The sequence below is a fragment of the Equus asinus genome, chromosome 10 (genome assembly GCF_041296235.1).
Source record: "Equus asinus isolate D_3611 breed Donkey chromosome 10, EquAss-T2T_v2, whole genome shotgun sequence".
NCBI lineage: Eukaryota > Metazoa > Chordata > Mammalia > Perissodactyla > Equidae > Equus > Equus asinus.
In genome coordinates this window covers 11,788,955-11,800,473 of record NC_091799.1, presented here as the reverse complement: position 1 = coordinate 11,800,473, position 11,519 = coordinate 11,788,955, and positions in this window count along the sequence as shown.

Here is an 11,519-nt window from a genome sequence, read left to right as displayed (position 1 = left end):
TATCAGACAAATAGACTTTAGGACAAAGGAAATATTACTAGAGACAAAGAGGGACATTTCATGATGAATGAAGGCTCAGTTCTTCAGGAAGATAAAATCATTATAGAGGCCTATGCATTTGACAACAAGGTCCCCCCAGTGCGTGAAGGTTCCAGCTAGTACACTACGGCCAAAAAACAAACAAGCACCAAAGCCAAGGCCAGAAACGAGAGAGGAAAGACAGAGATTAAAGCTCCCACTTGGAAAGGAAGAAATGAAATGGTCTTTATTCGCATTCAACATACTTCTGTATGTAGAAAATCCTAGGGAATCAACAACAAGAAACTATGAAAACTAGTAAATGAGTTCACACAGTCTCAGGATACAAGATCAAAATACACAAATCAGTTGTATTTCTACACACTAGCAACAAACTGTAAATGAAAGCAAGAAAAAATTCCAATCACAATAGCCCCCAAAGAATAACAGACTTAGGAAAAAATTTAACAAAAGAAGTGGAAGATTTGTGCACTGAACTACGAAACGTTGCTGAGGGAAATTCAGATGTTGTGAATAAATGGAGATATTCCATGTTCATGGATTGGAAGACTCGATATGGTCAAGATGGCAAATCTCCCCAAATCGATATATAGATTCAGTTCAATCACTGTCTAAATCCCAGTAGGACTGGGGGCGGGGGGGAATGGGTTGCAGAAATTTACAAGCTGATCTTAAAATTCATCCAGGATTGCAAGGGACTCAAATAGCCAAAATTATCTTGAAAAAGAAGAGCGAAGTTGGGGGACTTATATTTCTCTTTTCAAAACTTCCTATGAAGCTCCAGCAATCAAGACGGTGTGATGCTGCCATGAGGAGAGACACACAGGTCAATGGAGTAAAATTAGACTCCAGTGATAATCCCTTCTCTTTATGGTTCACTGGTTCTGACAAGGTGCCAAGACAGTTCAACAGTGAAAGAGTACTGTTTTCTACTAATTCTGCTGGGATAATTGTATACCCACTCACAAAAAGATTAATTTAGGCCTGCACCTTGCAACATGCTAAAACATGAGTCAAGATAGATTATAAACCTAAATAGAAGAGTTAGAACTATAGAACTTCTAGAAGAAAATGTAGGAGAAAATCTTCATGACCTTGGGTTAGCCAGAATTCTTAGATATGTCACCAAAAGCATGACTCATTTAAAAAAATAAATAAACTGGACTTCATCAAAATGAAAAACTTTTGTGATTCAAAAAATAGCATTATGAAAGTGGAAAGAGAAGCCATAGATTGGTGAAAATATGTGTAAATCATATATCTGATAAAGAACCTGTATCCACGATATATGAAGAGCTCTTAAAACTCAGTAATAACCAATAACAATAATAGGTCATAAAAATGAACAACTCAACTAAAAAATGGGTAAAAGACTTGAATATGCATGTCACCCAAGAAGATATATGAATGGCCAAAAGCACATGAATAGTGACTCAGCATCATCAACCACTAGGAAAATGCAAATCAAAATCCAAATGTGATACCAGCTCACACCCACTAGAATGGCATCAGTCAAGAAAAGGGACAGTGACAAGTGTTGTCGAGGATGTGGAGAAATTGAGACCACCATGCACTGCTGGTGGGAATGTGAAATGGTGCCCCCACCATGAAAACAACCCTGCAGTTTTCCAAATGGGTAAACAGAGTCACTGTGTGACCCAGCAATTCCATTCCTAGGCATAGACTCGAGAGAATCGAAGGCACATGTCCACACAACAACTTGTACATGAACATACATAGCAGGATTATTCATCGCAGCCAAAGGTGGAAACAACTCATATGCTCATCACCTGAAGAACGGACAAACAAAATGGGGTCCATCCATAGAATGGAACGTCATTCAGCCATGAAAAGGAACGAAGCACAGACACCCGCTACAACACGGGTGAGACCTGAAAGCATGATGCTGAAGGGAAGGAGCCAGATTCGAGGCCACATGCTGTGTGATTCCCCTACATGAAATGTCCTAAACAGAAAAACCTACGGTGCTGGAAAGCAGATTTGTGGTTTCCGGGGGCTGAGGCAGGATTGGGAATTGATTGTTGGTGGAAGGGAGGGACCGTTTTAGGATGGCGGGAATGTTCTAGAACTAGAGGGCTGCACAACCTTGCAAATGTACTGAAAATCATTGAATCGTACACTTAGCATGGACGAGTCTTCTGGAATGTAAAGCACATGTCAGCGAAGTCGTTAGAAGACAGTAGTCAGGAGATCTAGAAGCAAGTCTCTGCCTTGACTGAGGCAGAGGAGGAAGAGAGGACCTAAAAATCCTCCCGGAACTGAACAGCAGTGTCTAGAAGGCTGCTCCCCTGCGGGGGCTGGAGCGGAGCTCAAGGTGAGGCGTCACTGAGGGTTACAGCTCGGTCACCGTCCAGTTCTCTGACTGTGTCTACGGTACCTACCACCTCCCCTTCCCCAAAACCAGACAGAGAGCAGACGGAAGCCTGCGGATTGCTGAAGAGAAAGCTCCTGCTGTCTCCAGCCTCCGGAAAGCTGGTGGTGGGTGAGCTGACCCTTGGGAGTGCCTGGCCCTGCTGTCTGGTGGTCAACGCTGGGGGCTTCGAGCCAGCGACCAGCTTCACTGCCCCACAGAATGGCCGAGCCAGGGAAAGCCAGCGGGCACACAGATGTTGATGTTGTCTTTCCACGGGGCCGGTGAACTGCGTAATTGTGATGTGCATTTCCCCATGGAACAGCCAAGCCGGTGAAGCCAGCGTGCACACGGATGCTGATGTTGGCTTTCCACGGGGCCGGAAACAATCGTTTGAGCATGAGGACCTCAACATTTCGAGATAGGCACGGTTCGCCTCTGGAGTTTTAAAGGTCAGTTGCTACAGTTTTCAAGACACATCCTGTTGCTTTGTCCAGGTGCCTCTCTCCTTGTGGCTGGAAATCAGCAGGGAGGCTGCCTTTGACCGTGGCCGGTGCAGAGCCCCCCAGCTCACGGCTCCTGACCTCTTGCTGCCCAGCACCCACCTCTCCCTTGATGCGCACACCATTGTGACCACACCACCCTCACACCCACACCACCCTCACACCCACACCACCTTCGCTGTCCACTGTCCACAGCCCAGCCGTCCCAACCCTCACGGCATCCGCGCCAGGTCACGCACCCAGAGCCCTTGTGCTTTGCCTCACGATGCTGAATCAACCCGGCCACGTGTCGGCTCGTGTGGTTGGAGTCTAAGCTTTGGGCAGCCTCCCATGATGTCACTGAGGACCCAGGAGCTTCCATGCCTCTACTTGAAGCTCCACAGAGTTGGCTTGTCCTGACGGGGGTTCCTGTTGTGGTTCTCAGGTGCCCTCTCCGTGTCTCCTCTCACGTCTCCCCGGCTCATTCCGGAACAATCACCACCAGAGGGATGGGGTCACCGTTAATGAAGCAGACTCACCCTGGAGCTGGGAGAGCCATCAGCGTCCACGAGGACACTGGTCTGTGTGGGAGGAAGGACGGAGGAGGACTGGACGCCGGGCAGCCACCAACAATGCCACCAACAATGCCACCAACAGCGTTATCAGACCCCTGGCTTCCTGCAGGGACGTGGTCCCAACGTGCACTGCGGCCCAAGGACACTGTCAGCCGGCTCACTTACTGGACTCTAAGACGCCCGGGAAAACCCAAAAGAACGTGTTCGATGCCTACAAGGAAACAACGACTGCCTGAGGGATGCGACAGGCACAGATTAAATGGAGAGTGAGCATGAAAGGGAGAAACCACGGCAAAGATTTGATCATCCCCAGATTAATCAGGTACCTAATGGCAACTGCAGCCTAAGCCCTGATGATTGTTGTTTCCCCTTTTTGTAACGGAAGCGCCTGACTGAAGCCTCGATTGCCAAGGCGTCTGTCTCAGAAAGGCATCCCTTCCGAGGGCGTTCTCCAACACTCGTGCTGCCAGCCGCAGACCAGGTGAAGGGGGCGTTCTCCAACACGCGCGCTGCCAGCCGCAGACCAGGTGAAGGGGGTGTTCTCCAACACGCGTGCTGCCAGCCGCAGACCAGGTGAAGGACCGGCGCCCCCGCCGAGGCTCCCGCGTTCCAGAAATCCTGGTTAATTCCAATTTCTCTTCCCGCGCTTTAAATTCTCGCACTTGTGTTTTAAATGCACAAAGAGAGAACCCACGAAACTCCAGGTCGCACCCTCGACCCCAACAAAGGCCGAACCCCAGGCCCTCGCACGCGCTCTCTCCCTCTACCCGCGGCTTCGCTGGGTGGCCAGGCGTGCTGTGTAATTGCCAGGTCCTGTCGGTAGGAAACGTTTACTTCTCACAGTTGTTGCTGAAGGGCGTCCTGCTGTCATCACGAGACCCACAGGGGCCGGTCCAGCCAACACTGGCTGCTGACAGGCTGAGACCAGCAGGGAACAGCAGCCCAGACAAACTCCCGGGGAGGACCTTTTATGGGGGGGGAAGTGAGATTATAGGCAATTGACATTTTTTTCTTAAAAACGTAAATTTACAATGCAAATATATTGCCTTCTATTCAATGCAAATAACCCTTTTTGATCCTGATTATACAAAAATCAGAAAAGGCTGAAAATTCAAAAGTAGGAGTTAAAAATCCTGTCTGGGTGAGCCCTGCACCCAGAGGGCCGCCTTTCTATTGGTATTTGGTCTTTCGTGGAGTCATCCCATGGGCAGGTACCACCAGGGGCTCGCAAACCAAAAAGGAAAGAAACTAGAGAGAATTTTCAAGGATGTGGCAATTCAGCCGTGCCTGGCGTGCACTGGGGTGAGCCTGAGATGGGGGCGGTCCCTCAGTCCTTCTTGGCTCCAGGCACCTCTTCAAAGTGCCGGCCCAGCCCGGCTGTGGGCGGTGCAAGGGGTCCTTTTGCAGAAGGCTCTGCAGGACCGGGGGAGACGGAGGGTGCCATGGCCGCTGGGTGTGAGCCCCGTCTGCGTCTGCACTGCCTCTGAGCGAGCTGCCCCTTACCCACCGCCCCCCGCCCTCCTCCAGCTCCTCGTCGGGGCAAAGCCAAGGGGCACCCGTCAGCCCTGGATGAATGCTGGTGGTCCCATCGGTGGCAGTGGGAGGACGCAGGGGCAGACGTTTTGTAGAGCTTCGGACGCCTGTTGACATTCACCATGTGGGCACCACTTGGTCCAGAAATTCCACTTACGGCAGTTTATGGGACTCATCCTGCTTCTGCTCAAAATGTGTTCCAAGGATGGTGTGTTTTTCATGTGGAACACATCAAAGTCACGTTAGTGGTAAAACAGAGGCCCGCTTTTAGAATGTCGTGCACATGGGAGGTGGAAAGTTCTGGAAGGTGTGAGCCGTGGTGAGCCACAGGGAGGGGCCTGTGTGCACTGGGTGGTGGGTGACGGTGACGGGAGCATCACGTCTTCCTCCACGTGCTTCTGAATGTGCTTCTGTCGGCAGATGAGAGCAGATCAGAGTACAATTAAAATGTTAAATGTGTCTGCATGTGTCTTCAATATTGAAAATAATTGTTTTTTTGAAAATCGAGGTTATGGCAAAAGATCAAAGACACTATAAAACTTCGACCCTGTGGCTACCTCATTATTTACTCATGCATTCCCATATCTCAGACATTTAGGTCGTTTTTAAATTTCACGATTATGAGACTGGCATAAGTGGTTTTATCCATAAATCTTTGTCTGCGTCTCCGACCCTTTCCCCAGAAAGCATTTTCCAACCACAGGACATTTGTGCAGCGCCAGCCCAGGGAGGGGCTTCCTGGTGCTCACCTAGGAGAGGGCTGGCACTCATGTAGACAGGCGGAGGGTGGGGCCTCCTCTCAGGCGGGTCTCAGGGCCCCACCTGCACACCTCAGCCTCCCGCCAGCAGCTGTGTGGGGGGTGGGAGGCTGCTCCAGGGGCGGGGGTCCCGAGGCCTGGGGGGCCGGCTGGGCTGAGCGTCCAGGAGGCGAGCAGGGCAGTTTCAGGCTGCGCCCTTCAGACCCCTGCTGTGACTCCTCCCTCTCCGCTGCTGCTCTGTGTCCTGACTCCCAGGGTCATCAGGGAAAGCGCACAGGCTGTCACCCTGCAGTATAGTTCGGGGGTGGTTCCCAGGCTGACCCTCAAGCTCCCAGCTGCAGAGCAAGGGGTCCAGTCCCCCAGGAAAAAGCCTGGCTACCAGCCTAGCATGTTCACGGTGAGGCCCCTCCACCCCTGTGGGCTGAAGGCGCCCAGGCTGGCCAAGGCCGTCCTGCCAGGACCCTGTGTTGACCGCACCAGGGCCCCCGACATGGCTCCCAGACGCCAACCCTGGGCGAGGGCTGCCTTCAGAATCCCCGTTCCCTGGGATCCGCCTTCTGCGATGAGGCTGCGAGGAGCTCTGTGCTGGCGGAGCAGGAGCGGAAGGCTGGCAAAGCCTCTGCAGGAGGCCACGTCTACTGCCATCAACCTGGCAGCCGAGGCGGGAGGACACGGGTGCAGGTGGCCTCCAGGCACGTTCCTGTTTGTGTGACATTCACTGTGACACGGAACAAACTGGCGGTACAAAGGGCTCCTGTGTTCTGATAAGCCAAGGGCCTTGCAGGAGCTCAAGGAGAAGAAAGAGCCGGAACGCAAACAAGCACAACCTCTCCTGAAAGCAGACCCCTCGGCAAACAGGGTGCCCTTGGCTTCCCGGCCGCACCCTGGGCTCTGCGGTCAAGTGCAGATCAGCTCACGCTAAGTCGATTCGGCTCGGCTGGGTTAAGTTCAAGGCCATTGGGAGCCCAGCCCTGAGGGAGCGAGTGAGCCCAGGAGGTGGGGAGAGGCCAGGATCTGAACCATCGAGTGACGAGGGTCCTTCACGACACACACCATCCACTGTGACACGGGACACGCAGGGCGGTGCAGCTGTAGGCAGGGCGGTCAGGCCCTTCTTCCCAGGAGGTGGCAGCTGTTCTGGGCTTGGCAGGACGACAGCAGAGGCTGGACGGACGCAGGACAGGGAGGTGGACGAACATGCCCCAACTCAGGCAGGCGGGGGTCGCGGGGTCAACTCGTGGAGCCTCTGGGGGCCAGTCAGGAGACAAGGAGGCTCCACACGGACAAACTGGCGCAGACTGGTTTAGAGCAAAAATAATAAAAATTATGAATCCAAATTAGATATGAGAAATATTTATTTGGAGTGAGAAAAAAACTCACAAAACTCACATATTTAAAAAGCTGATAAGGGGGCTGGTCCTGTGGCAGAGTGGTTAAGTTCACATGCTCTGCTTCGGCAGTCTGGGGTTTGCAGGTTCCGGATCCCGAGTGCAGACCCAGCACTGCCCATCAACCCATGCTGTGGCGGCGTCCCACATACAAAACGGAGGAAGATGGGCACAGGTGTTAGCTCAGAGCACACACACACACACACACAAAGCTGATAAGTACCATAAACATCACCAGATCCAGGAACCACCAGCCACTCCGACTCCTTGCCGCCCGGCCCACCTCTAGAAACCTCCTTTTCCTGGTCTTTCAGCCGCTGCTCCTGATTCCTCTGAAACTACTGTTCCACTATTCCCGTAAAGATAACTCACACTCTGCCCGGCACGGGGGATCGAAATTCCTTTTTTATCACTGATGTTGGGATGCGGAAGACACGTAACTTCCGACACGGATGTATGTGCTCACTGTGGTTCTGCTGTGGGTCTTTGGTCCATAAATAGAATTCTGATCAGTTCTGTTTTGTGTGGTTTCCATCTAAACAGCATAAAAGCGTGTGGTGCATTGACACACGTTGCACCGTCAAGCAGTTGGGACAGAGCGGGCTCGCGTTTGACCGGACTTCACTGAGAACTGAACCCGGCTCACAGTTGTCCACCCCGGGGGCGTGAGGGAACTGACCGCAGACTCGCCTCGGGCTTCGCGCAGAATGAAGCTGGCGTCTCCCCCCACCGCTCACGTGCCTTCCGAGTTGTGACCTGTAGCCGACACAGGTGGGTCAGGACGCCATGTGCGTCAGTCCAGAGCAGCGGCAGGAATATTCCCGAAAACCAAGACAACCTGGGAAGCCAGCTCGGCACTAAAGTGACCATTACCCTCAACACGTCCCACTGAACCGAAAACTGCCCTCGGCCCCTGAACACGTGGAGAGAGACACGGCTCCACAAATTGACAGAATCTCGTGATCACGGGAGCACCTGGCTGCAGCGTGGAGGAGGCTCAAGGGGGACGTCTAGTGTCTGTGTGAGGCCGCAGAACTGCGGGACCCCAGGCATGAGAGCCTGCGATGTTGCTGGTGGTTGCCATTGCTCTCACGTGGGGCACAGTTCACGCCCACCCACAGCTGGTGAGAGCTGCCGAGAGCCACATCCCAGCGACGCCCGTTGTCAGAGGGGCTCCGAGACGGCGTCCCCGCTTGGTTCCAGTCGGCAGTGACGCTGAGCACCCTCAGGAGCCTGGCGGCCCCGGCCCCTCCTGGTGATTGCCTGTCCCGTTTGCTCTCCCGCTGTTTGTCGTTTCCTAACTCTCGTCCGTCTGTCCGTCCGTGTGCTCTCCATCTCGAAGCCCCACAGCAGTCGCGCCCATTGCAGACATTCCCTCCAGGCTGACCTTTGACCTCTGTGGTCCCTTCAGCGCTTCCCTCACAGCTGGGGGGGGTCTGTCTCTGGGCCGCAAAGGTGTCAGCCCTTGTTTCCTTTACAGGGTTTGAAAGGTTTGCTTTTCGTACGTAAGCCTTTTAATCCGGCTGGAATAATTGTGAGCGATGTGAGGTGGGGAGGTGAGCTTGTGTGTCTTTCCCACGTGGACACCCAGTTCCACTCCTGTAGTGTTTTCCCCACAAGTGTTCTTGCCCGCTGTGCTGTGCACCTGCTTTCCCGGCTCCGCCCAGGGCTGTTTCTGGGCGTCTCTTCCACCCTCCTGAGCTGTCGGTGTCGCCCTGTGACCGCACCTTTCCCCCCCCCGGGTCTCCGAGGCTGACCCCTGCGGCCTGCCTGCCATCCGCACACCTGCACAGCCGCTCAGCCGCTCTCGTCTGCCTCAGCTCACGTCCCGCGTCACTCCCGATGCCATTCAGTTGTTCTTTCCCGATGTTTCCAGCAGTCTCCCTAGAAATTGATCTAGTTAATGCATTTTCCCCAAAGAGCCAGTTTCACGTGTGCAGATTGCTTTCACTGGCTTTTGAGTTTTCTATTTACTACAGTGTCCACCTTCGATGTTTATCATTGTTCCTATTTCCTGTCTCCTCGTTGTCCACGCTCTGGCCGCTCTCATTTCACGGTTTCTCGTCCTGTCTCGTCTCCAGGCGCCCTCATCACGCTCCTCTTCTAAAGCGTCTTCACTCGTCCCGCTCCCCGGAGTGAGTTCCGGTCCAGACCGCTCACCTTGAGCCTGTCTCTCTTCACCTGGTCTTGCTGTGGGTGATGTGTGGGGCACCAGCTCCCTTTCGGGTGGGAAGCGGAACCCACGCACGCTTGCCCCTTTGTCACCTTGTTGTCATCGTGCTCCGTCTGCCAGTTTTGTCGTAGCCTCTGCCTCCCACCCCCGGCCCAGGCGTCTGTTCTGCTGCCTGATGGGGTGTGGGGACTCACAGAGAAAGTCGCCGCTCGGAGGACGGCTGGTCCCCTGTCTGCTTTGGAGGTGACATCACGTCCTCTCAGCTGCCTGGGCCAGGGCTGCAGCCCCACTCACCAGGCTGTGCTGCTCCACCGTCCTGATTTGATGTGTGTGTGTGAGCATGTATGTGTGTGCATGCCTGAGTGAATGAGTGTGAGTGTGTATGCCTGTGTGAATGTGTGTATGCACGTGGGTCTGTGTGCATATGTGTCTGCGTGTAGGCATGTGTGAATGTGTGTGCATATGTGTGCACGTGTGTGTCTATGTGTGCACGTGTGTCTGTGTGCATATGTGTCTGCGTGTAGGCGTGTGTGAATGTGTGTGCATATGTGTGCACGTGTGTGTCTGTGTGTGTGCACGTGTGTCTGTGTGCATATGTGTCTGCGTGTAGGCGTGTGTGAATGTGTGTGCATATGTGTGCACGTGTGTGTCTGTGTGTGCACGTGGGTCTGTGTGCGTATGTGTCTGCGTGTAGGCGTGTGTGAATGTGTGTGCATATGTGTGCACGTGTGTCTGTGTGTGTGTATGCACGTGGGTCTGTGTGCATATGTGTCTGCGTGTAGGCGTGTGTGAATGTGTGTGCATATGTGTGCACGTGTGTGTCTGTGTGTGTGCACGTGGGTCTGTGTGCATATGTGTCTGCGTGTAGGCGTGTGTGAATGTGTGTGCATATGTGTGCACGTGTGTGTCTGTGTGTGTGCACGTGTGTCTGTGTGCATATGTGTCTGCGTGTAGGCGTGTGTGAATGTGTGTGCATATGTGTGCACGTCTGTGTCTGTGTGTGCACGTGGGTCTGTGTGCATATGTGTCTGCGTGTAGGCGTGTGTGAATGTGTGTGCATATGTGTGCACGTGTGTGTCTGTGTGTGCACGTGGGTCTGTGTGCATATGTGTCTGCGTGTAGGCATGTGTGAATGTGTGTGCATATGTGTGCACGTGTGTGTCTGTGTATGCACGTGGGTCTGTGTGCATATGTGTCTGCGTGTAGGCGTGTGTGAATGTGTGTGCATATGTGTGCACGTGTGTGTGTGTGTGTGCACGTGGGTCTGTGTGCGTATGTGTCTGCGTGTAGGCGTGTGTGAATGTGTGTGCATATGTGTGCACGTGTGTGTCTGTGTGTGCACGTGGGTCTGTGTGCGTATGTGTCTGCGTGTAGGCGTGTGTGAATGTGTGTGCATATGTGTGCATGTGTGTGTCTGTGTGTGCACGTGTGTCTGTGTGCATATGTGTCTGCGTGTAGGCGTGTGTGAATGTGTGTGCATATGTGTGCACGTGTGTGTCTGTGTGTGCACGTGGGTCTGTGTGCATATGTGTCTGCGTGTAGGCGTGTGTGAATGTGTGTGCATATGTGTGCATGTGTGTGTCTGTGTGTGCACGTGTGTCTGTGTGCATATGTGTCTGCGTGTAGGCGTGTGTGAATGTGTGTGCATATGTGTGCACGTGTGTGTCTGTGTGTATGCACGTGGGTCTGTGTGCGTATGTGTCTGCGTGTAGGCGTGTGTGAATGTGTGTGCATATGTGTGCACGTGTGTGTCTGTGTGTGTGTGCACGTGGGTCTGTGTGCATATGTGTCTGCGTGTAGGCGTGTGTGAATGCGTGTGCATATGTGTGCACGTGTGTGTCTGTGTGTATGCACGTGGGTCTGTGTGCGTATGTGTCTGCGTGTAGGCGTGTGTGAATGTGTGTGCATATGTGTGCACGTGTGTGTCTGTGTGTGTGTGCACGTGGGTCTGTGTGCATATGTGTCTGCGTGTAGGCGTGTGTGAATGTGTGTGCATATGTGTGCACGTGTGTGAATGTGTGTGCATATGTGTGCACGTGTGTGTCTGTGTGTGTGTGCACGTGGGTCTGTGTGCATATGTGTCTGCGTGTAGGCGTGTGTGAATGTGTGTGCATATGTGTGCACGTGTGTGTCTGTGTGTGCACGTGGGTCTGTGTGCATATGTGTCTGCGTGTAGGCATGTGTGAATGTGTGTGCATAT